This window comes from Camelus bactrianus, chromosome 31 (genome assembly GCF_048773025.1).
Source record: "Camelus bactrianus isolate YW-2024 breed Bactrian camel chromosome 31, ASM4877302v1, whole genome shotgun sequence".
Lineage (NCBI taxonomy): Eukaryota > Metazoa > Chordata > Mammalia > Artiodactyla > Camelidae > Camelus > Camelus bactrianus.
The window spans coordinates 1,394,745-1,421,831 of NC_133569.1; the positions used below are offsets into that span (position 1 = coordinate 1,394,745).

Genomic DNA, 27,087 nt, shown 5'->3' on the forward strand with positions numbered 1-27,087 from the left:
GTCACAGCTGCTGCCAAACCCACTGGTCAGGGCTTGGATGGGCCGGCGGGGCCTTCCATGGGCTCGGAGAACAGAGGCCTGGTGGGCTTTCTTTGGCTACCTGTTTTCTCTTGCTTTACACTTGAAAGCCACTTGTGTGACATTAAAGCCACATTAGGAAATATATATATTTAAATCATAAAAAAGACAGCGCAGGCCAACCTGAATGCCCTCCACACACATTAACCAGTTAATGCGTGTTGCCTATGACTAATGTTATAGCAATGTTTCCTTAGAAACTGTCCCATTTTTCTTTCATTTTCTGTAATGTTTTTCAGTAGATAATATTGGCTACTTTTGATATTATATTCAGAAATATGAATTGGGCATTAATTGCCAATGCCCTAAGATTGAAAAAAAATTTGACTTAAAATTGGGAGAAAATGTATGTGTCCTGTAGAAGTCAGACATTTGTTCTGTGTGATGCATCTTGACCTGACAGGCAGGCAGGACAGGTTTGGTGATCTCCAGCACGAGCTTCACCTTCATTTCCTCCCCACCCTCTCTTCTGTCTCATTACCTTTTTCTCCTTTGACAGTAGTAGCCTAAGCCTTGAGCATGCCAATAAGAAGCAGTTTTACTCCAGGGACATCCAGAGAAAGTGCTACCACATCAGAGGTGACAGCATTTACTGCAAATGAGATAGTACTGATTTTGCAGGACACACAGCCCTAGAGTTACTGAGAATTGTCCAGACCCTCTGCCTGCCATTCTGAGCTTACACGGAGCATGGCGTTTTAAGGAACAGACCCATGAGCATGCCAGCCACCCCTCACACACACACAGAACACAAAACTTGTGTATCAACATATACACGTATTTTTCTGGGTTTCAAGAATTCTGCAGAATTAAGCACAGACTATCTGCCAGGCATTAGGCCAGGTGTGGTGAAACAGTTCAGAGTTTCATTAGATTCACAAAGGTCCTTGGTTTTCATCAGACTCTTAATTTTAAAGAGGTTAATAAACCAGAGCATCTAAGCACAGATTGCCACAAATCTCACTGTCTGAGCCCCTTTCAGCTCAAGCCAGGTGCTGAGCTGGGTCTAGGCTTTGCTTTGCCTCATCCTGATCTTCTGGAAACACCTAGTCTCTACCTCCTTGCTTACAGAGAGTTCCAGAAACCAGCCCGTCTACCCACTGTGGCTCCATCCAGTTTCCTCACTGCAGAAAGATGGGCCAAAAACAGAAAAAAAGAAGGTACAAATGTCACCAAGTCCAAACTCATTCTGCTCACTGCACAAAGGCCAGTAAATTAGAAGACAGGGCCTTGGGGCAATGAACAGTTACTTTATTTAGAAAACCATTCAGAAAGCCGGCAGACCAAGAAGATAGCAGATTAAGGTCCTGGAGAACCATCTTCCCCAAGTCAGAATTCAGGCTTCTTTCCTACTTGCTTGGTTGTTGCAAACTTCTTAACATAAGAATTCTTTGTTCTTGGAATCCTGTGTTCTTGCAGCTGTCCACGTAGGTCAGGTCATGGTGCCCCTGTAAACCTCTAACAAAAGAAATGTTATTTTGTATTCTGCAATTTGTTATCTTTATGTGAATAGAAATGTGTTAATGTCCTTAAAGGTCAGAGCCTTGGGAACAGGCTCTCCTCTATATTTCAGGCTATTTCTTTTATTGACATGGTGTAATACATTGATTTATTTGTATATACTGAACCATCCCTGTGATCTTGGGATGAATCTGACTTGATAGTAGTATAGGATCTTTTTTATGTGGTGTTGGATTTCATTTGCTAATATTTTTATTAAGGATTTTTGCATTTATATTCATAAAAGATATTGGTCTATAACTTTTTTTGGTGATATCGTTGTCTGGTTTTGGTATCAGGGTAATGGCTTCACAGAATGACTGTGGGAGTGTTCCCTCCTCTTCAATTATTGGAAGAGTTTGAAAAGGATTGGTGAAAGTTCTTTGTTTGGTAGAATTCCCCAGTGAAGCTATCCAGTCCTGGACTCCTGTTTGCAGGGAACATTTTTAAAATTACAGACACTATTTCACTTCTAGTAATCGTAATCAGTCTGTTCAAATTACCTATCTTGTCTTGATTCACTTTTGGTGGACTATATGTTTGTAAAAACTTGTCCACTTCTAGGTTATCCAATTTGTTGGCATATAATTATTCATAATATTCTTTTGTGATTTTTTTATATTTCTGTGGTATAGGTTGTAATTTCTTCTTTTCATTTCTTATTTTGTTAATTTGGGTCATCTTTTCTTGTTGGTGAGCCTAGCCAGAGGTTTGTCAATTTTGTTTACTCTGTCAAAAAAAACTAGCTCTTGGTTTTGTTGATTTTTTTCTATCATTTTCTAAATCTCTATTTTTATTTATTTCCTCCCTGACCTCTGTTATTTCCTTCCTTCTGCTGACTTTAGGTTTTGTTTATTCTTCTTTTTCTAATTCTTTTAGGTAGTAGGTTAGGTTGTTTATATTACCTGATAGGTCTCTTATATTGCTTTCATTCTTTTTTAAATTTGTTTTTCTATCTGCTGTTTTGATTGGGTGATTTCCATTATTCTATTTTCCAGAGCAAGTTGAGAAGTAGGCTGCTGTGGCTCAGTCCTGCACCTCCCTTCACATGTACCAACACTGGAGCCCTCGATGGCACACCCAGGATTCCCTACACACACTCCCAGCCTCAGCCCAGGCCACACCCCAGCCCCCCAAGGTTGCCTCTGTGCAGCCAGCCCCAGCCCCCTCCCTGGGTCTGTCCTCTGCAGCTCAAGTTCCAGCACCCAGTCCTGGCACACACCAGCAGGCTCCCATCTGGGCTGAGGACTACAGGGACCATCTGTGCTGGTCTCTCCCTACTCCGTCCATCACAGAGCAGGTGCTGCACTCTGAGCCTCTGAAGCTCTTCTGTCCCAGCTGACCTTCTCTCTGCAGAGGGGGCTTTCCAGGGTGAGGCCACTTTTCCCCTTCCACCACTCCCTTTCTGGGCACAGGTCTGATCCTGATTCCTTTTCTTTTTTCTTCCTACACAGCTATGTGAAGACTTTTCCTGTAGCTCCACTTGTATATGATCTTCTACCAGAATTCAGTACATATTTTTTGAGTTCCATGTTCTTCTATTCCACCCTCTTGAAGCCCCTCCGATATGCTTATTTTCTTTCTATTTGTTGCACCAACTACTTAGAGAAAAATGTTGAAATCTCCAGCTATAATTGTGAAATTTTAAATTTATTCCTTCAGTTCTGTCTTCCCTTTGTGTATTTTGAAGCCCTGTTATTAAGTGAATATACATTTAGGATTGTTACATCTTCTGAAAGAAGTAATACAGCCAGCCCTACATTTTTATGATTAGTGTTTTCATGGTATATGTTTTTCTATCCTTTACTTTTAACTCAGGTTTGCTGTGTAGTGTGTTTCTCCAATAAAAAGCAAGTAATTAGGTCTTCCCCACCCCCACACTGGAAATGTCTTTCAGTAATATAATGGCTTTTAGATTTTGTTAGGACTAGATTATAGAACATTCAAATTCAAGAAATTTTGCAATACTGAAGTGAGTTTTCTTTTTTGCCATTTGGATACTGGTGAAGGTATGTAGAAAAAGTTACTTTGAAAATAAATATAAAGTTTCCACTGATGTCTGTTTCTGCATTGGCTGATACTTTCTTCCACTGTAAGAATCTGATTTCTTCTTGCCTTCTGTTGTCAAAAAGAAAACTTAAGAAAATGAAGCTCTACTTGCTTTCTTCCAGCGTCAGTAGTTTAGAACGCAGTGTTCCCTCGTATATTACAGACTAGTGTCTCTAAGGAACATGCCAAGAAATGCAGACACACTGAAACTATGGAACAGCTGGTGTTGTCCTAATGCCATACCCCAGACATCATCTGCTGAACTATTTTCTAAATGCAACTTAATTGTAAAACACAAATAAATGAGTAAAGATGAATCAATGACAAATTCACTTGAAAGTCAATTTTTTCAAGGAAATTACCAGGTTACCATTCTACATAGGTGTGTAGAATGATATCTATATTTAATTATATATGTATTATATATATTCATATAAAACAGATCAGCAAAACATGGCATGTGATAAATACGGCTGAGTTAAGAATGGTTGTTACCGGGCGGGCCCCCGCGGGTGGCTGCCAGCGCTTCCCACAGCTGGCTGGCTGTCTGGCCCGGGGAGCCAGACATGCCGGGTGCAGCCCACCCCGGGATGGAGCCGGGCGCCTAGCCGCCCACAGGAGGAGAGCACGGAGCGGGGCATGAGGCGCGGGGGTGGGCCCGGCCCAGCCCGCCAGGACGGGCCACGGGCACTGGCCCCGGGGCGCCCGGGCTCAGGTGCCCGCCGAGCTAGGACAGAGTGCGCCAGCTCGTGGAGCTAAGGTGCCGGGACGTGCACCGCGCGGGAGGCGGCCGGTGCGGGATCTGGGCGCCGGCGCAGCGCCTTTTCCCTTCGATGAGTGGCAGGGCGGCTAGCTGGGGGCGCCAGCTGCGCCGCAAACTTGGGGCTGGGCTCAGGCGCCTCTCGGGCAAGGACAATGGAGGCAGACGCGGGACACCAGGGAGAATCTGGCCAGCGCAGCGACCCCGAGGAGGGGGCGGTCGGGGGACCGAGACTCTCGGGGTCTGGGCCTTGGGTTTGGACCGGGGCGGGCAGAGAGGAGGTGAAGAAGAGAGACCCAGGTGACAGGCACACGGCCCTCCAGCTCCTCCCGGCGACACGGCACCGCGGGGGATGGGGCGGTGCTGGACGCGGGAGTCTGGGCTGCCGGCCCCGCAACCGTTGCTGCTGGAAGCCGGGGGGTGGGGGGTGGGTGTGGAGGGAACGGGGCTGTAAGCTGGGGCCATGGCCGGATTTGCCAGACAGAAGCAAGCTGGAGAGGGCACAGAGCAGAGAGGACGAAGAGGGCTGTCGGCGGCTCCAGAAGCCTGGTCCCCTGCTTCCAGAGGTTTACTGAGCACCTACTGCGCGCATCTGCCTTCACACCCCTGCCCTTTCACCCGCCGTGATTCCCCCCAGGTCCTCCCCTTCCAGCTCTTCCTTTTCTCCGCTGCTCCGCATACCGCTCCCTCCTCTGACCTCAGGTAATAAGCCTGGGCTTCACCTTTTGTGGGATCTTCCCAAGTGCTGACCTCGCTGCCAGGCGGACCCAGGCTCCGAGGATAGGAAAGGACCGGTGGGCAAAGAGGACCCGAGAGAGCCATGAGCCCCTGTGCTCTGGGCCCTGGCTGCCGCACCAGTGGGTTGGCTCTGGTCTGCCGGGTCTTCCATCAGGATCCCTGACGGCGGGGAAGGGAAACCCCGAGCCTCCTGCTGCGGAAGGCTGTTGGTGCCTAGGCCTAAGCGGGCAGGGCCAGGGCCATGAGAAGGCAAAGGCACCCAGCAGCCAAAAAATTCCAAAAGGTGCGCACCACCCAAAGATCCTGCTGGGTGAGCGAAGGGGAATCCCCACTGGGCCCTGAGCTCACTCCACTAGCCCTAGCCCTGCTCACCCGATAGGACTTCTGGCTCGGGTCCCAGCCCTCCGATGGGGGCACTGCCCTGGCTTGGTCCTGATCCAGGCCATGAAGAAACTGAGGAACTTGGAGGGGACTCAGCAGATTCTAGTTTGGAACCCATGTAGTTTCTGGCTGTGCCAATACTAGAAACTCCAATAGCATTGTTCAGGGGATTGGGTCAGCAGGGGTCCAGACCCCTGGGTTTGCCCCCAGGGCAGGCCCGGGGTGGTACCCGCCCACAGCTCTGCCTGTCAGGCGAGCTCCGCAACCCCCACCCTCGGGGCTTGGGGTGGCGACCAGCTTGGGGCAGTGGGGAAGGGGGCCTGGCAGCGAGGACACGCCCCCCCCGCAGAGGGTAGCTGTGAGGCGAGGGGCTCGGAGTGCGTGGTGCCCAGCTTGGCCGCCAGGAGGCGTGGCGCTGGTCCCGTTACTAGGAGTCGCCGCTGCTGCCTCTGCCGCAACGCCAGTGTCCCTGAGCCGCGGGTGATGGTGGCTCTCGCCGCACACACCCCTTCCTCACGTGGGGGTAGCCTGATGCCACTTTCCCTATGAATTATTTATCGCTGGCCTAAAAATACCCCGAACTTCACAGGCCAAGAGTAAGAGGTTCCCTGGGGGTTGGGGGGAATCAGCGGGGAGGGGGGAGTTAGTCTTGGAGGAGGGAGACCTCCGTGCCCGCGTCAGTGGGGTCATGATGGAGAAATGGTTGTCTCCCCTGACACCTGGGTTTGGGTTTTAGCTCAGCCAAAGGGAGGGAGGAAAACCCGACGGTAAAGCAGAGTCCGCTCACTCGGAGGGAAGTGGATCCAGAGGAGCCACCGAGCCTCGGTCCCTCGGCTCCCCCAGAGACAGCGTGGCTGGTGGGTGGGGCCAACTCCTGGGACCAAGGCTTCTGGCCTGGGAGAGGGGGCAGCCATCAGATGTCTGGAGTTTGAGTGTGTGTGCATATCCGTGTGTGGGAGCCTGCCTGAGATTGGGCGAGCACATGGAGATGCTCAGGCGGTTCAAGGTGATGCTGAGGGTCCTGGAAGACTGACCATTGCCATCCTCTCCCTGGACCCTTTTTGGGGCCCGGGTGTTAATAAAATATTAACAGCCCACTTGTGAAAGGGGTGGACCCCAATTGGGTGGGCAGAGGTCTGTAAGACAATAGTCCAGTGTGGGTCGGGGGCATCTTGGGCTGGCAAATAACCTGCCACGGAGCAAAATAAGGGAAACCCTGGCAGAGGAGCTCCCCAACCCAGGAGAAGTGGGGGTGTGGGTTGGGGGGAAGGGCAACCGGCCTAGAGCCAGACCCAGACCCTCTGTCTTCTCACGCATGTTTCCAGAGCCTGGATGAACTAAGGCAGGTGCTCTGTGGGAGAGGGATTGAGGTTGGGCTCTGAAAATTCGGGGATCTGTTGTGCAGACAAGAGAGAGGTGGTGGGAAGAGGACATTCTAGCCTGAGGGAACAGCAGAGCAAAAGCCAAGAGACGAGGGTAGTAGGGTCACCCCTAAGTGACAAGAGTGTGTGGTCCACGGAGGGGAGGACAGTTGGTTGGGGTCAGAGTGTGTGGGGCTCTGTCCATGAGACCCAGTGTCTGGGCTTAATTTGTGGGCACCAGGGAGCAGCTGTGCTGTTTGAGGGTTGCAGTGGCCAGAGGAGTGTTTCAGGCCAGTGGGTCCCCCTCTCCTGCCTTTGTGGGAGGTTGGATGCCATGTGGTGCTAACATTCTGGAGTCTACATCTCTTTGAGTCTGCCCATTGCTATTTTAAGTTCAAAGACTTGCCTGATTGGGACCCCTCCCTCCAGAGGCATCCTGAGATCCGTTTCTGTGAGAGGCAAGACCTCCCTCAGCTTCCTCTCCTCAACTCCAGTCCTGGAGGACACGTTCCCATCAGAGAGTCTCGGGGGACAGCGCCCCGTTGGAGCTGAGGGAGGACCTGGGACCTTCATCTACAGCCACGTTTTCCAAAAGAAACCACATGAGAGCTCACGAAGGCACAGTAGAAAAAGTAAAAAGAAAGGTGAAATGAATTCTAAGGCTATATTGTGTTTAACTCTATGTATCTAAAATGTTCTTTTGTCATGTAATCCATATAAAAATATTGAGATATTTTCCTTTTTGAACACTAAGTCTTAAATAGCCAGTGTGTATTTGACACGACACACCACAATTCCGACGAGACACATTTAAGTGCCCGATAGTCACACGTGACTGGAGGCTGCTGTTCTGGGCAGCAGAGATCTGGAGCTCAGAGCTGGGAGGCAGAGGTGGGGGAAGCTTTGGGCTTCCCAGAGGGTGGGGAACCTACAGGGATGGGCAGAGAGGAGCACAGAGAGGCCTTGCAAAGTGTGGAACAAGCACGGCAGTGCCCTTTTCAGGTGTAATTTGAAACCTCTGGTTGGAGCTAGCTGCGGGCACAGCACGCTCAGGCTCGCACACAAGACGCACACGCGCCTCCAGGCTGACATTGGAAGTCAGTGTACGAGGAAATCACACACAGGGGGAGTTGCAAGGGCAGAAAAGTGAGCACAGTATTCCCTCACCAGTCAAAACTCCCGTCTCCTCCTCCTGAATTCAACCAGGCCCGGCCTGGTCGCACTTCCACTCTCCCCTCTTCGGAAGTTTTTTGGGGATGTCATGGAGATGGAGAGGGGGTAAAGCTGTGGCTGATGGCTGGCTGGGAGGGAGAACTGCATGCATGGGCACCACTCACCAGTGTGGCTGTTGGTCCCAGTCCAAAGCCATGATGCTCATTTAGCAGGGATACACATCAGGCCCTTGGGTTATGGTAAAAATCCCCTCCCATCAGTGATGGCCTAGGGAGGCAGCTCATATGTGAGATACCTCAGGGTTTCAGGTCACTCTGAGCTCCGAACAAATCAACTGGGTCACACACCTGCTGTGGAAGAGCGGCTACTAACTGAGGCAATGGGGGGAGGGTAGGGATGTCCAGTGCCCAGGAGGAGGGGGCTCTGAGACAGGCAGGGTTATGCAGAGGAGGTTCCTTGGAGATGTTAGGTCCAGTTTAGGATGGAGAATGGTGTGTGTGTGTGTGTGTGTGTGTGTGTGTGTGTGTGTGTGTGTGACAGAGCTGCCTGCTTTCCCCTGGCTGTGGGGCTGTCACCTGTAGGATAAGGATGCTGATAAGAGCGGGCACCCCTCACACCATTGTGAAGTAGGTCCTGTGATTGTTGCAGGCAAGAAAACATGGCTCAGAGAGGCTAGGCAACTTCCCCAAGATCACACAATTAGTAAGTGGCAGAACTGGGACTTGAACTCAAGCCTCTCCACACAAACCCATGCACTTGGCACCAGATTAGCATTTGCTGTGTACCTTCCTGGGGCAGAACCCAGATGGATGAGTTTCCAAGCATGGTGTTCACCCATAAAACGGAAGTAATGAGCACCTAGCCTGGCATCTTCTTCCCAGCCCCCACCCTCTGGGCTGCGCTTGGATGCTCAGCTAACCTCTGTCTCTTTTTCTTTGTCTGTCTGTGTCTGTCTGTCTCCCTCTCTCTCTGCCTCTCTTTGAGGAAGGAGGCTCCGCCTCTTCTCTTTCATCCTCTGGATGTGTGCCCCTGTGACGCTGGCCTTCGCCTCCTCTCTGTCTCTCTTTTCTCCTCGTGCCTCTGCCTCCCTCCCCATGCCTACCCTGGTCTCTCTGCAGGACCCTCTGGTGGACATGGTGGGGGGTTCTGTGGCCAGCCGTGCTGCTCACCTCACTCCTTGATGCCTGGGCAGGGCTGGGCCCCGGGCAGGGCGAGCAGGCTGTGACGGTGGCCGTGGTGTTCGGCAGCTCAGGGCCATTGCAGGCCCAGGCCCATACCCGCCTCATCCCCCAGAGCTTCCTGGACCTGCTCCTAGAGATCCAACCACTCACCGTGGGGGTCAACACCACCAACCCCAGCAGTCTTCTCACCCAGATCTGCGGGCTGCTGGGTGCTTCCGGTGTCCAAGGCATCATCTCTGAGGGCAACTTCGGCACTGAGGCTGTGGCCCAGATCCTGGACTTCATCTCCTCCCAGCCCCTCATGCCTATCCTCAGCATCAGTGGGGGCTCTGCCGTGGTCCTCACCCCTAAGTTGCCTGTTCAGAATCATGTCCCCTCATCCCTGGAGCCTGGAGCCAGGCTGGGGCTGGGGGAGTGGGGCTGAGTCTGGGCCAGGGAGACACACTCAGGTCCTGGGAAGCTGGGATTGGGTGGGATCAGCAAGGAGGTGGGGGCTCAGGGAGACACGGGGGAGGGAGGAGAAGGCTGTGGGGATGATGTTCCCATGCTCTAGAGGAGAAACTTCCTGGGCTGCTTTGAAATTCGTGTCTGGATGAGGGCTGGGCAGGTGGCAAACCCACCTTTGGTTCTGGGGGCAACCCTGGCCCACCTTCTCCCTGTTTCTCTGGCCTTCCTTGGTCAGGCTTCAGATCCAGGGCAAAGGGCCAGGCTGGGACCTGAATTAGATGACTGGCAGGGGAGGGCGTTCTGGGACAGGCACTGCCTGAGTCCTGGGGGCGGCAGGCCCTCGCAGAGCTGGCCGTCCTGTGGGGAGAAAGTTCCAAACACATTCCTGCCCTCACAGCTGGGATAAGCCTCCTGAAGGAAGAACACAGGATGCCGTGCCACAAGGGAGTCTAATGGGGCCCCCTGTGGTTTGGTGGTTGATAAAAGTGCCTTAAGAAATATGTCTAAGCTGAGACCTGGGGGGTGAGGGAGGGTTGATAAGGTGTGTTGATAAGGTGGTGGGGGGCTCCAGGTAGAGGGGGCAGGTGGCAGGTGATGCGAATGCCCAGCGGTGGGAAGGAGCTTGGGGTTTCTGAGGGACAGAGAGAAGCCTGCAGAAGGTGGTGGGGTCCCAACCACACAGGAAAATATTTGGATTTTACCCTAAGTAACTGCGGAGCTGAGGAAGCTTTTGAGGGGAGAGACTGATCTGATTTGCATTTCTTTTATGATTATTTTTTATTGTAGGGAATTTTGAGCAGACACAAAAGTAGACAATTATAATAATCCCATGTGCCCCTGGCTAAGCACGCCTCACCCTTACCCCCACCCACTTCCCCTCGTCTGTATTATTTTGAAGCAAAGCCCAGACATATTTATATCATCCATAAATACTTCAGTACACATATCTAGATGATAGGGCTTTAAAAATAAAACCACCATACATCATCACATTTAAAAAATAATAAAAATTCCTTATCCTCATTTACAAAAAGGATGTTTTTTATATTTTTGAAAGGGTGTTCAAAATAAAGAAATCAAAGAATATACCTGAAAAGCCACTGATAGGGATCAAAGAATACATCCATAAGTTAAAATTACATATTTTAATATAACAAAAATTGTGTCAATTACCTGCTCATAGTTTAAATGTTGAATTTCTGGCATTTCTTTTGGCTTTGTATCAAGCATGTAATCTCCTGTAAAGAGAAATTGTAAAATTGCCTTTTAGAAATGTTTTCTTTCTAATTACGAAGGTAATATATTTTAATGATAAATTATAGCAACATGCGACATACAAAAGTGACTCCTCAATCCCATTCAGAGAAAATCAATGTTAACTGTTAGTCACAGTCTCACATAAATTTTTCCAGTGTACATCCTACAATGCTTTGGAATTTTTTCTTACCCTTTACAATATATTTGAGCATCTTGCCATGTCACTACAATAAAGCTCTAAAAGGTTTAACCAAGTTTCATCAACAAGTATAAACATTATCTTCACACTTTTCCAAGAACAAGCGTTACCACTCTTCTAAATGTCTGCCATTCTTAGACATAAACAAACTTCTCCTTACATTAAAAAAACTGATATCTTAGCGATTACCTGTGGAGAGAGGGAAGGAGGAGGGGCAACACAGGGGTATGGAACTGAAAGATACAAACAATGATATACTGTACAGCACTTGGAATTATAACCATTATCTTGTAATAATTTTTAACAGAGGATAATCTATAAAAATACTGAATCACTATACTGTATATCTAAAACTAATATAATATTGTAAAGCAACTATACTTCAAAAAGTTTAATAGTTTTTATACATGTACTTTTATTGGTATCACCTTTTAATTAATTAATTAATTAATTTTATTTAAGTATAGTCAGTTTACACTGTGTCAATTTCTGGTGTATAGCATAATGTGCCAGTCATACATATACATACATATATTAATTTTCATATTTTTTATTATAGATTACTACAAGATATTGAATATAGTTCCCTGTGCTGTACAGAAGAAACCTGTTCATCTATTTTATATATAGTAGTTAATATTTCCAAAGCACAAACTCCCAATTTATCACTTCCCACCTCCTATCCCCCAGTAACCATAAGTTTGTCATCTATGTCTGTAAGTCTGTTTCTGTTTTGTAAATAAGTTCATTTGTGTCTTTTTTCTTTTTTTAGATTCCACATATGAGTGATATCATATGGTATTTTTCTTTCTTTTTCTGGCTTACTTCACTTAGAATAACGACCTCCAAGTCCACTGATATTGCAAATTGCATTATTTTATTATTTTTTATGGCTGAGTAGTATTCCATTGTACAAATACATCACAGCTTCTTTTTCTAGTCATCTGTTGATGGACATTTAAGTTGTTTCCATGTCTTAGCTATTGTATATAGTGCTGCTATGAACATTGGAGTGCACATATCTTTTAAAATCAGAGTTCCCTCTGGATATATGCTGAGTGGGATTGCTGGATCATAGGGTAAGTCTATGTTTAGTTTTTTGAGGAATCTCCATACTGTTTTCCATAATGGCAGCAGCAAACTACATTCCCACCAACAGTGTAGGAGGGTTCCCTTTTCTCCACATTCTCTCTAGCATTTATCATTTGTGGATCACATTTTTAATACATATATGACTTTTAGTGTATGTGGCACCTTTTAAACATATGTAGCACTATTTTAATATATGAAGTACCTTTTTAATCTATGTTTTGCCTTTTTAACTATGTATTAACTATATACACTTTTTTCTTTGAATCACTTGCCTATACAAGTTTTACTCTTTTCTTGTTGAATTATAAAAGTTATTTTTCTATTAGACGAATTAGAACATTTCCTGTTATATGTGTGGTAAATATTTATTTTCCCCATTTTTTGCCTATTTTCACCATTCAGAAATAATTAGTTTTAATACAGTCAGTTCTCCTATAATGGCTTCTGGGTTGGATGTCATGTTTAGAAAGATATTCACCTTTTCAGAGTCTACAAACATTTCCAAATGCATTCTTCATGTAATTTTATGTTTGCTTTTTTTAATGTTTAAATCTTTAACTTACCTGGAATTTATTTTGATATAAACAGTAACATATGGAACCAACTTCTCATCCAGCCTCCCAAGTCACTAACATGTTGATGAAACTGTTAATATAATCTTTATTTTCTAATTTAATATAAACTTCTAAAGACTGCATCAAGTATTCTCTTAATCTTTCCAACTCTGATAATGAAAGAATTCCTATGAGCATCAATATATTATTATTTATGCTTTTAATTAGAACTTTAAGAGCAAAATCTAGTAGTAATTTTATTCCACCATAGGCACAGGAACTCTAAAAGCACTAAATTAATTGATTCACAGAAATATATAGCCCTAACAGCATTAAATTAACTGATTCATAGAATTATATAGCCCTAAAAGCATTAAACTAATTGATTCATAGAAATATATATGATATACATACACACACACACACACACACACACACACACACACTTAACAAATATGTTTGTGTCCTTATCATACATGGCACATTATATATTTATATGTTGAGGTTTTAATACATTTAACTGAAAATTATGTTTTGAGTAAGTTTTATACATTATTTATTCAAATGATTGAGAGCATATTTGCTATACTTGTATCCTGTATTTCATTAAAGTTCTGTATTGATCCTGATAACAGACTGTAGTATATGCTTTCCTAACACTTTAGAAGGGTCAAGATGCAGAACACTATATTATTCAATATTAAAATGACTCTAGAAAGGCTATCATTGATTAAAAACTTAAGTGCTAAGAATAGAATAATTTTGGAAAAAAATCCAGTTAAGAACTCCTCTTTTTCTGATGTCAGAAAACCTCTATGGACAAGAGAATAGCCTAGTTGATAGAGGTAGCCTCTTCAATGGACCTCAATCATCCCCATCTCCTGACAGTCATACCTTTTTATAACCCCCTTCCCTTGAGTGTGGATTGGACTCCCTTCTAGTGAATAAAATGACAGAATTAATGAGATACCACTTGCAAAATAAGAATACAAACTATTGTGGCTTTGGGCATGGTGCTCCCTCATTTGCTCCCTCTGAGGAATGCCAGCTGCCATATTTTGAGCTGTCCTGGAGAGACCTGCATGGAAAGGAGCTGAAGGAGGCCTCTGGGCACAGTGAGGAACTGAGGACCTCAATCCAACAACCTGTGAGGAGCTGAATCCTGCCAATAACCACATAAGCTTGAAAGCAGATCCTCCTGAGTTGGGCTGGAGATGAGACTGCATCCTAGCTGACACACTGAATGCAACTTCATGAGAGAGAGAGAGACCTTAAGCCAGAATCACTCACCTGCACCCAGCTTCCTGACCTACATGAGATAACAAAGGTTCATTATTTTAAGCAACCAAATTTTCAGCTGATATGTTATGCAGCAATAGATATCTATATTTTTAGGAAAACTTATAATAGAGAGTTAGATTTTTTACAAGACTGAGTTTGAGTTTCTAAGGGAGCAGCTTTCAGCTTCAGATATCTAAGTAAATCATCGCTTACGGATGCTGCTTTATCTCGCTTATCTAACCTTTCTATCACAATTGGTCAACAACACTATTTCAATCAAAAATATTGAGAATCTATTCTGTGTTTAGTAACAGGTTAAAGCAAATAACTTGTTTGGAAATGCCTGTTCCCTTAAAGAAGCTAATAATCCAGTTGGGCAAAGAATATACAGGAAACAGAGATTAAGATAATGATAAAGTATAATAAAGTGTAAAATGTAATAAATGCCTTAAGCACCGAATGAGTTTGAAAAGAGATGTTGATAAATCCTGTAGCACTTAGAAATATCCTTTGGAGAGGATCATATCTAAACCAGATTCAGAAAAATGGACAGAACTTGCCAAGGTAGTGAGAGAAGCAGCATTCTTTGAGGGAGAACAAGTGATGGAATAAACACACATAAGAAACATCATGCCATATGGACAGATTATAAGAAGGTTTATACATAAGATTATGTTGCAGAGTGGTGGGAAATATGGCTGGATGGGCAAACTTGATCAGATTATAGAAAATCATAAATAATACATTAATAAGTTTGGCTATTTGTGAAAAATCATAAGGGATCTTTATGCTTTTAATAAAGCAGACAAGTGAAGGATGAAATTGGTGCTTAGGAAGGTAACAATGGTACATAAGCTAATTTGGAGAGGAGAGGAAACAAAAGAGTCTGCAGTAAACCCTGCTGTGAAGCACCAGCACACAGAGAGAGGAAAGGATTTCAGAGAAAGGATCCATCAGACTTTGCTACTAATGGGATATTCTAGACAAAGAGAAATCAAGGAACAAAAACCTGCAGCTAGCTACATTAAGCCAAAAATGGAAGAGAAGGCTTGGCAGAAGCCCCAGGTGAGCATTTGGAAAAAAGGAGAGACAGTCAACTCTGAACAAAATTAAAATGTTTCCACACTGACCTCCTTTTATTGTATTTGTTTTCAAAAGATGAACATAAGTTATCTTTTGAAAAGTCAGACAGCACCACCATCTCAATAACTATTTTCCTGACTGTGACACACAGTGCTAGTCTCACCATCACACAGACTGGCCTGCGTGGTTAAAGTCACGCTGCACATTCTAGTTTGTGCTATGCTTTTTTACTTTGTCTTCCTACCCATTTTCTGCTTTCCACCTTCACCTCCTCCTCACCTTATTACTGAGATCCCCCAGCGCTTCCTAGGTACCCCAGCTTGCCGTGTTCCTCTCCCCACGCTAGAGCCTCCAACAAGCTGAGCCCAGCTCTGGCCCTGCTCTAACACTCTAGGAACAGAAATTTCCAAATTAAAATTCACTCCTCCTCTAACCTTTGCCAGCCAAAATCCCCATTCCCTGTGGTTCCTCAGCTAGGTGCTAGGGAAGCAATTAATTTTACAGTCTTTTGCAATCTTTCTTCTATTGTTTGCTTATTAATGCAAAAGTATCTCTGGTTTCTCCAGAGAACTGGAGTAAGCTCAAGAGGAGAAAATCCACAGAGCTTAGAAAATTAAACCATTTGTTCTGGCAGGATTGGCCTTGAATAAAGTTCACTTTTGGTGAGGCCGAGTTTTCAGAATCTCTTTCCTCACATCATGCTGGCTCGCTCCTCCCCCCTCCCATTAGGATCATACTACTCTCACGACGTCCCTGGCAGCTGAGCCCCCTCATTAAGGATGTTCAGGCCTCTTTAGGTACCCCGGATCTGGATAGCTTTCATTGATTTTTCTTTTTCCCTAATTAAAAAAATTCTCTATTATGTGTCCTATTTCCTCAGGACTTTGCTAGCTAGATAAATTTAATATACCAAGTTACTTTCTTTTCAAGAAAAATACCATGTTAACGTTTTCATTGTAAAGTACGTTTATGTAGTCGCACTGACTGTATTGCTGACACCTTCAAATAAGCTGTCCGCAGTACATAAGTCAGTGCTTGCTGGATAAGAAAAAAGGGAGAGGAGAAGAAAAAGAAAAGTATAGGAATTTAAAATATACTAAAAACACTTTTGAGGGGTGGAGAGGAAAAGGGGATATATTTTTGAGATTTTTAAAAATCTGACAAGAAGTTGTCCAGATAGAGACAGCTCGTTATCTCACCTTTCTGAGCTCACCTCATCTGTAAATGATGAGGCATTACAACTGACAATGCTTTTATTTCCACTCCAGTCCTACCCTTTTCTACCATTAGTTCCTCCACTCAGACACCCTCTGCCTCTGCTCATGGGTCTCTGCCACTACGTGTTCTTTAGTTATGGGAACTAACAGCAAATGAGCTCATTTTCTCACCGGGCAGTGTAGACAAAGACAAGTAGAGTGATGGCATTAACTAGCAGGGTGGAGGGCAGTTAGGTGGCATCAGCCTCTGACAGCACAGAGAGCAGAGCTAGAAAGCAGTTAGCAGCTGTGGCGTGGCGGCATGATTTAGGTTAGTGCTGTCCAGTAGGAATATAATGCAAACCACAAATGCGAGTCTATGTGTAACTTTAAATTTTTAGTAGCCACATTAAAAAAAGTAAAAAGAAACAGGTGAAATTAATAAATAACATTTTATTTAGCCTAGTATATTATAAATATTTAATTTCAACACATAATCATTTTAAATAATTATTGATATTTTATATTCTTTTTTGTGTGGGCTAAATCTTTGAAATCCAGGGTGTATTTTACACTTCGAGAACATCTCAGTTCACCCTGGCAATATTTCAAGCGCTCAATATCCACCCGTGGCTAGTGACTGCTATACTGGACAGTGCATGTTTAGGTGACTATGGTCACGATATGAGAACAAAAAAAGTAGGGCAGACAGTGGTTGGATAATGGAAGAGATGAATAGGAAACTGGGCTCAAAAATACACATTTTCTATATAGAGTAGGCATTCAAAAATCTGTTAATATTTGACTACATGTGAACTACTGTTTCCTGTTTGGTCTCAACCAGACCACCCTAAACATTGCACTTAACATGTTATTTACTCCACGTAAGAAACTAAGATAAATTAAGCAGCCTACCATAGTAAACCCAAACTGTCCTGCTTAGCTCCCAAGACTCTTGAGTTTAGCTGCAGCCTACTAATACAGTCTCCATCCCTAAAACAGTGTGACACACAGCTAAATACCACAGGCAAATTGTACTCCTTCACCATTCTTCCAAATACGTCTTACATGTTTTCACCTCTAGCTTGAGCTTAAAATAGTTTCCACCTACCAAAACATTCTTTCTGCTTCTTTGTAAGGGTTTAGAGTCTAACTGTATCACACAACTGACAGCAAGGCTCATGTTCCCCATTAAGCCTCCTCCTGCTCTTCGCCGACTCCTCATACTCATCTACAGACAAGCTTCTCAAAGCCACCCTCACTTGAGCCTTCATTTACTCGCCTCTTAGATGCTCTTCACTCACCGCTGCATTTCTGGCCCGTCAGTGTGCTGACGCTGCTTCTGTGACGGTCACAGTAACCTCCACGTTGCCAAATCATGTGGAAAGTACTCTCCAGTATTCAGGACCCTTTCTTGTCCCTTCTCACACGCTCCTTCTCCTGGCTTCACTATGTCACCCTCTCCTGGCTTTTCTCCTGTCTTAGTGGTTACTCCTCCCCTCACTTCTCTATCCTGTGACCCATGCAGTTCAGTGGAGGCAACCTTGCCCCCAAAGGAGCAAAAAATGCTTCTTGGAAGGTGGGGGGAAATTATCTCAGATATTATAATGGTTTGTGGCCTTCAAAGGGTCACAGTACATGAAGAGACAAACAGTGTATCTGTGGTGTTAAAATTTCCTGGAGTGCATGATTAGGACACAAATGTCTACAAAGGCTCCTTGGGGAACAATGAAAAAAAAGGTGAGAAACACTGCTTTACCCAAATCTTGGCATGCTGGGAAGCTTCAGGGGACAATCCTGGACCCACTTCTGTTCTCTCTCTATACTTCCTCTCTTCATGATCTCACCAATTTCCAAAGATTTAAATACTATTTTTATATGAATGACTCCTAAATTCTTATCTTGAATTTCAGTGTCCCCTGGAACTCATGGTCTCTCAACAACAAAATTTTCCAAGTATTTTGTTTTCTTAATTTGTCCTTTACCTTCTTGCCTAAATTAAATTTGTCCTTTGATGATACTCCCACCCTCTCTAGTGAAAGCTCTTTTCTCTCATACATTCTTACCAGTGAGCCTGGAGGTAGATCAGGTATCTATTGCTCCTCATTGTCATTCCTTCTCCCTCTTCTCCCTGAAATGCCAAGTTGCAATACCCGTGCCATCATCTAATACTACCCATTATCCACCCGCCTGACTATAGTCCTCCACCAACTTCTGACTGGTCTTGAGATGTTCTCACTGAATCTCCTCATTTCCAGCTCTCTTTCTGTCACAAACCTTGCCATAAATTTCAGTAATTTCAATATTCATAGAGATAACTCATCTGATACCCTGGCCTTTGTTAATTGACATCTTCTCCAACAAAAATCTTCTATTTCACCTTATCTCAGATCTTATGGTCACATGGGTTTGTTATTATCAGGTTCCAAAAATTCTTCAGCTCTATCAGAGCCTACCATCCATTAACCCAATCACATCTTCCTTCCACATATTTATAGCCTTATTGTCTCTTAATGCAACTTAAATTCTATGGCTCATGTTTATAATCACTCTCTACACATATCTTCAATTTTGTAGACTCTTCAACGTGCTCACTTGGCAAAAACCCAGCTCTGGTTAAATCCCGCTATTCAGACCTGCCCTTGTGCAGCGGAATGTGACTGGAGAAGCCCTGCTGGCTGGTCTCACCAACCTCACAGGTGATGCTGAGGAATCGTCCTGCACCTCCCTCCTCACTCGTCTGTGTTACACCTTCCTTCCCATCCTCAACAGCTCCTCCTTCATCCTCACTCTCAGCTGATCGTCTGGTTTCCCATTTCACTGAGAGAAAAAAAACCAGTCAAAAGACCTTCCAAAAAGCTACCACAACCACCATCTACCCACTTACCTGCATCTATTTTTAATACATCTTATCTTCCCTCCTGTTGCTAAGGATGAACTAGCTGTACTACCTAAGACTAATTCTTCTATTCGTCTCAAGTACTCTTGTCAATTCCTTACCTTTCTCTTTTTAAAAACAGCTTTATTGTAATACAATTCACATACCATATAATTAACCCATTTAAAGTATCAATGTTTTTAAAGTATATTAACAGGATTGTGAAATTAACATGATCTAATTTTAAAAATTTGTCTCCCCAACTAAAAGAAATTCTATACCTATTAGCAGTCAGTCTCTACTTCCCTCCTACCTCCCCCAGTTCTAAGCAACCACTGACCTACTCTCTGTCTGTATACATTTGCCCGTTCTGGACACTTCGTATAAATGGAATCACATAATATGTGGTCTTCTGTGACTTGGCTTCTTTGACTTATCATACCTTTAAAGCTTTTCCATACCTTAGCATGTATCAGTACATCCCTTTTTAAGGCTGAATAATGACTCAGCGTATGGCTACACCATGTTTGCTTACCCATTCATAAATTCATGGATAGCTGGGCTGTTTCTATGTTTTGGCTATTATGAATAATGTTGCTATGAATATTTCAGTACAGGTTTTTGTATGGACATGTATTTTTACTTCTCTTGGGTGAAACTGTAGGTTCCTATGGTAATTCTGTATTTACCTTTTTTTTTAACATTTTTTATTGATTTATAATCATTTTACAATGTTGTGTCAAATTCAAGTGTTCAGCACAATTTATCAGTTATTCATGGACATATACACACTCATTGTCACATTTTTTTCTCTGTGAGTTATCATAACATTTTGTGTATATTTCCCTGTGCTATACAGTGTAGTCTATTCTACAATTTTGAAATCCCAGTCTATCCCTTCCCATCCTCCACCCCCCTGGTAACCACAAGTCTGTATTCTCTGTGAGTCTATTTCTGTCCTTTATTTATGCTTTGTTTTTGTTTGTTTGCTTTTGTTTTTTTTTTTTAGATTCCACATATGAGCAATCTCATATGGTATTTTTCTTTCTCTTTCTGGCTTACTTCGCTTAGAATGACATTCTCCAGGAGCATCCATGGTGCTGCAAATGGCATTATGTTGTCAGTTTTTAAGGCTGAGTAGTATTCCATTGTATAAATATACCACATCTTCTTTATCCAGTCACCTGTTGATGGACATTTAGGCTGTTTCCATGTTTTGGCTTGTATTTACCTTTTTAAGGAACTGATAAATCATTTCCCACAGTGGCTGCACTGTGTTACATTACTGCTGGCTATGTCTGAGGGCTTCTGATTTTCTCTTGTGCCCATTCTAGTCAGGTACTCATCCCACGTACTTGTCAAGGTTACTGATTACTTCCCTACAGCTCGATCAATGGTCATTTTTTCAGTCTTCATCCTGCAAAACCTATTAGCAGCGTCTGATTCAGCTAATCTCTCACTTTTCTTTGAAACTCTTCATTTAGATTCTGGGCAATCAGTCTCCTGTTTGTCCTCGACAGAGCTGAACACCCCTATACTTCCTCTTCTTCAGCTTCTAATCACTGGCATGTCCCAGATTCAGTCCACTCATCTCCTCCCTCCTCTATCTACATTTATTCTATTCGTGATCTCACTCAGTCTAACTACCACTACAAAACTGGTGAGCACAGAAACAGAACATGTCCATCAACACAGGAAGTCTTATTGTACAGTGATGATTTACACTTCTTTTCTGAACTCTACACCCCGCTGCCTCCCTGGTATCTTCACTTGGATGTCAGTAAACATCTCAAAACCAAGCTCCTCAGGTTCCTCCCTAAACATGTTCCTTCCATTTTTTTCCTGTTTCAATTGATATTAACTCCAACTTTCTGGTTGTTCAAACCAAAAACTACAGGGTAACTAACCCTTGACTTCACTCACACTGCACATTCAACTGATCAGCAAATTCCGTCAGCCCTGTATCCAGAATCTGAGCACAGTTTATAATCTCCACTTCTACCACCCTGTTTGAAGAACCACCATCTTTTGCCAGTGTAACAGCTTCCTGACTGATCTCCCTGCTTCTGTCTTTACCCCCTACCAACTTCTATTTTCAACATAACAGCCAGAGAATTCTAGTGAAACTCAAAGTCAGATCATGTCAATCCTCTGTCCAAAATCCTTGAATGGCTTCCCAGATCACTCACAGCAAAAGTCAAAGTTGCTACAATAGCCTAGCGCCCTATATGATATTACACTATTACCTCACTAATTTCATCTCCTAATACCTTCCCTTGGCATAGTCCTTGGCAGTCATACTGGCTGTTCCTCAAAAGCACCAAGCATATTTCAGCCTTCTCCATGAAATGTAATTCAGAAATCACAAAGTTTAAGAATCACCAAGAGGGGAGCAAGGGGCAGGTGTCATGGGAGGGAAGGAGTGAACCGGAGAACATCATCCTGAGAGGAGTGAAGGCGGCAAGAGGGCAGACTGCTTCTCCCACTTCAACAAGGACCAAGATTTTCAGGGTAATCACTTTGATCAGTATGAAGAAAGACATTTGGAAATTGAACAAGCATCACTTGACAAGCCTATAGAACTGGAGAGTATTAGACATCACTTACTCCAGACACATGGGTGGAAGCTGGGCCAGGCATTGGGGAAAATCTCTTCAGGGGAAAACTGATCCCATTCTGATTGTTGTCAAGTATGATGTCATGGGCATGGGTTTGCATGGAAATGGAGCTTGCTTATGCTGAAGATGCTGCGGTACGGCACCGTGTCCTAGAAGTGGAAAAAGAAGACACAGAAGAACTGAGACATAAGTACAGGGATTATGTTGACAAAGAAAAGGCTATTGCCAAAGCATTGGAAGATCTCAGAGCCAGCTTTTACTGTGAACTCCGTGATAAGCAATATCAGAAACACCAGGAATTTGACAACCATATCAACTCCTATGGTCATGCACACAAGCAGAGATGGAAGGATCTTAAGCAGAGAGAGTTTGCTTGAAATGTATCTTCAAAATCCCGCAAGGATGAGGGGAAACAGGAGAAAGCCCTACGGTGGCTCCATGAGCTGGCAGAGCAAAGAAAACAAGCTGAATGTGCACCTGGAAGTGGCCCGCTACTTGCGGCCTGGGATCTGAATTCTCCACAGATAAAGGAGGCCCTTTCACTGCAATACAAATCACTAATACCACTGGACTGGCACAGGCTCACTGGCTAGCCTCTCAAGGCATCAGCTTTGGCATTAAGAATAATCTGGGGACCCCACTGCAAAAACTGGGGCTGTCATTTTCCTTTGCCAAGAAGGGTCCTGTCAAACTTGAATCAATAGCATCAGTTTTCAGTGACCAGGCAGAGGAAGGGGCCTCTGAAGATGGAACAAAAGCTGCTGAGAAGGCTTCTGACTAAGGACTTCAGAAGGTGGGAGATTCTGATGGTAGCAGTAATCTTGATGGTAAAAAAGAGGATGAACACCCTCAGGATGGAGGGTCCCTTGTCTCAACATTATCTAAGTTAAAAAGAATGAAGTAAGAAGAAGGAGCTGGGGCTGCAGAGCCAGAATACTACCACTACATCCCCCCAGCACAGTGTGAAGTAAAACCTAATCTTCCTTTCCTACTCTTCATGACAGCCAGTGAACAAAGGGAAGGTGATAATAGTACACACCCAAAGAATCCCCCAGAGAGCAAAACAAGTAGTTCTCCCAAGCCTAAGGGCTGCGTCAAGCTGGCAGCAAGCCAAGGATTAGAAAAGACCGACGGAAACCAGTGTGGCTGAGCCCTCAGAGCGTAGGAGCAAAGCTGAGACAAAGACGACCTCAGGAGGGGATGAAAGTGAACAAAGCTTAGAAAGTCAGTCAGAAGGATTCAGAGAGTCTAACCCTTCTAAAGAACCCCCTCAGGCCCCTCCACCAGGGAAAGAAAGCCGGGAGGGGCCTAAACATCCTACTGGTCCCTTCTTTCCAGTTTTGAGCAAAGATGAAAGCACTGCCCTCCACTGGCCATCAGAACTATTAATTTTCACGAAGGCAGAACCCTCCATTTCATACAGTTGTAACTCTTTGTACTTTGACTTTAAGCTTTCAAAGAACAACGATGCCAGAGCTAAAGGGACAGAAAAGCCAAAGGACATAGGAGGCTCCTCAAAGGACCGTCTCCAAGGCTGTGATCCTGGTGAGCCAAATAAAAGCAAGGAAGAGGGGGATAATGTAGAGCATTCTTCAGGAGGTGGATTGGATGCCCCTGCTTCAGGGTCTGCCTGTAGCAGCCTGAATAAGCAAGAATCCAGAGGCAGCCATGGGTCAGAGACAGAAGACACATGGAGAAGCCTTCCTAGCAAGAAAGAATGATCTGGTAAGTCCCACAGACACAAAACGAAAAAGCAACACAAAAAATCCAGCAAACACAAATGGAAACACAAAGCTGACCCAGAAGAGAAAAGCTCTAAGGCAGAGTCTGGGGAGCAGTCTAAGAAGCGCAAGAAATGAAAACAAAAGAAAAATAAGTCATCAGCCCCAGAAGCTTCTGAGCTGGGGCCTAAACCAGAACCGCTGGGAGTGGTAGCCCTGCACCACCACGAAGACGCGGCGAGCTCAGGACGGTTCCCAGCGGAGACCCCTTCTAGCTGAAGAAGGAAATAGCGGCAAGAAGGATGAAGTTGGGGCCGGTGGCACCTCCCAAGATCACGGTGAGAGGAAACACAAAGATGAGCCTCCAGCTTCATCCTGCCAGCGAGGAGCTAGCACCAAACGGAGCAGCCGCTCCAGCCATCGGAGTCGACCCAGCAAAGGAGATGAGGATAGTGATGGTGCTTCGTCACGCCGGCTGCACCTGAAGTCCCCACCCCAGTACAGTGAGGAGGAGGGAGGAGGGGGGAGCAGGGGGTGGAGGAGCCGGGCAGCGAGCACTCCCGCAGCCGCTCACGGCCTGGTCGGCGCCGCTCCTCACACCGCTCCTCCCCGGCCTTCTTACTCAAGTAGCTCAGACGCGTCTTCAGACCAGAGCTGCCAGAGTAGGCCTCGCAGTTCCTCTGGTGACAGCTACAGTGGCTATAGTGACCGATCACCAAGGCACTCCAATAGCTCCCATGACTCGGATGACTCAGACTACGCCAATTCCAAGCACCGGTCCAAAGCGCACAAATACTCATCTTCTTGTGATGACCACAGCCCCAGCTGCGGCCAGTCCCGGTGCCTGTCTCAGAGTCGCACGAAGGGGCGATCGAGGTCCCACAGCCGGCGGCGGAGCCGGAGCTGCAGCAGGGGCCGCGGCCGCACACCTGGAGCCCCTCCCAGAGGTCAGGCTCCAGGAAGGGATCATGGGGTCACGAGAGCCCCGAGGACAGGCGGTCTGGTTGTCGAGACTTCATTCGCTTTAAAATCTACCGCTCCCGGTCGCCCCACTGTTTTCGATCGGGTTGGGGAGAAGGCCCCGGGGAGAAGAAGAAGATGGCAGAGGGGTAGGCCCACCTTCCCAGAACAGCAACATCGGTGCAGGAAAAGGGTCAGAAGGTGACTGCAGCCCTGAAGACAAGAACTGTCACTGCCAAACTACTGGAGAAGATTCAGTCGAGGAAAGTGGAGAGGAAACCCAGTGTGAGTGAGGAGATGCTGGCCACCCCTAGTAAAGCTGGCTGAAGCTCAAGGACTCTCCACAAGGTCAGTTTGGGCCCAAGCTCCCACCTTCTCTTAGCAGTAAGCCTGTTCTTCCACCAATAGGAAAGCTCCCAGCTTCCTGAAAGCCTAGCCCCAAGAAATGTGAAGAGTCTGGCTGAGAAAGGGGGAAGAGCAAGAACAGTCAGAGGCAGGAGAAGGGCCTCCAGGGAGCAGAGATGCCCCATCTGGACATCAGCTCCCCTCAGAGGAAACAGCCAGCCCCTTATCAGACCTGCCCCCAGAAGAGCCAGAGTCTGAAGAAGCCACTGCTAATCACCCTGTGGCTCCGCTAGGCTCCCCAGTGCACTCTGACTGCTATCCTGGGGACCCAACCATCACCCATAACTTCTCCCTGACGCCAGTGCTGGGGACACCCTCGAGTCCTCGGAGAGTGGCAGCCAACCAGGCCCTGTGGAACCCGGCTTGCTGCCTACAGCGTCAGACCTGGAGCACTTCCCCAGTTATGCACCTCCGGGGTCGGGGGGAAGCCTAGGACTGACTCAGCTGATGGACCGAGGTGCTTCCCTAGCTCCCCAGGGGCTGGAGAATCACAGCAAGCTCCAGCAGGCCGCACAGCACACACCCAGAGCAGCTGCTGGCCCAGCGAGCAAATGCCTGCCCAGCCTCTGCTGCCCCGGCCCAGCCGCTCCAGCCTGGCAGCCCGTCCACACTCAGCAGCCAGCCACAGCCTCTGCCACCTCCGGCACAGCCGCTCAGCCTGTGTCTTACAGCATCACGCCGCAGCAGCTGCCGCCGCCATCGGCATCCACCCCTACCCTCACCCCAGCCCTTGCCCCAGTACATCATACTCCCCATCCTCACCTGATCCTCATTTCCTTGTCCCACCTTACTCACGCAATCATCCCTGGCCACCCTGCCACCTTTCTCACTAGCCATCCCATCCACATCTTTCCCGCCACAGCGGTCCATCCTGGGCCTTTCACCTTCCACCCCGTCCCACCTGCTGCACTCTACCTGGCCCTGCTTGCCTCGTGGCCTGCCGCAGCAGCTGCCACCACCCCCACCTTCACCCACTGCTTCGCCCCATCTTCTCAGGTCAGGACCTGCAACACCACCCCAGCCAGGGCACATGAGCTGAGGGATAGAAGTCCAGGTAGGGCCAGGGAAGGTGGCCCATAACTCTTCCTTTGGGAGTGTTGAGCCATTAATACCAGCAAGTAAAAGCTGGGATGGGCTGTCTGACAGCCAAAGAATTGAATTATGACTTGCAGGGGTGGTTTTAGATTTGAGGTTTGCTTTGGGTTTACTCTAAAGGGTTCACTCTAAAATCTACTGCTATCCCCAAAAGGGATTTTGTTCCCTTTCCCCTTTCTGTTTGCCCCTCCCTCGCCTGTGTTCCTAAGCTACAGCGCACCAGGAAGTGCTACCCGCCCCTCTGCAGCAACACCGCCCAACTGTCAAGTTGAAATATTCCCCTCCTCCATCTACTTTTTATACTCTGCACTTCTAGCTATAAATTTTAAAACATTTTTCTCCTTTCTGGCTGGTGGGTTGTCTATCTTGTCCTGTCTTCTCAGTGTCTTTGACCTTGGTGACCTTATTTATCCAGAGTGAGTTGGAAAGGGGGTCTGACCTGGAATTAGATGCCACTCAGGCTGTCATTCGATCCACTTCCCACACAAAGAGTCACACATTTGGCACTGTTGTCCTCGTGTCCGTCACCCCAGAAGAGACACCTGCATATCCCAGAAAAGAAGATCGTGTCATGAATAGAAGCTCTGCAGGACAGAGTTGCCCACGTGCTTCCCCAGAGAGGAGCTCGTGTGTCCAGCGGTTGTATTTTCTTCTGTCACGTTGTTGCCTTCTTAATTTACAGGATTTTTTAATGTAAACAATCGCACTGAACTCTATAAACATAAATGCTGCTTTTTGTAGTTCATATAAAAAGATTCCATATTTGTAGTATACTGCAATCATATTTTTTACATCCAGCTCTTTAAGTGATCCTTGTTCTGGTGGCTTTATGTAAATATGTTTGCCCTAGTTAAATTAAGAAACTTTAAAGGTTATAAACTGAAAACAAAAAAATAAATTATTTGTTTTCTGCTAGATGCAAAAAAGAAAGAAGAAAAAGAAAGAAAGAAAGAAAGAAAGAAAGAAAGAAAGAAAGAAAGAAAGAAAGAAAGAAAGAAAGAAAGAAAGAAAGAAAGGAAGGAAGGAAGGAAGAAAGAAAGAAAGAAAAGAAAAGAAAGAAAAGAAAAAAGAAAGAAAGAA

General features: G+C 45.7%; 1 pseudogene; it reads left to right on the forward strand.

The window, feature by feature from the left end:
- Window positions 1-4,542: 4,542 nt before the first annotated feature.
- LOC141575684 (G patch domain-containing protein 8 pseudogene) lies at window positions 4,543-26,817 on the forward strand (annotated as a pseudogene).
- Window positions 26,818-27,087: the final 270 nt, after the last annotated feature.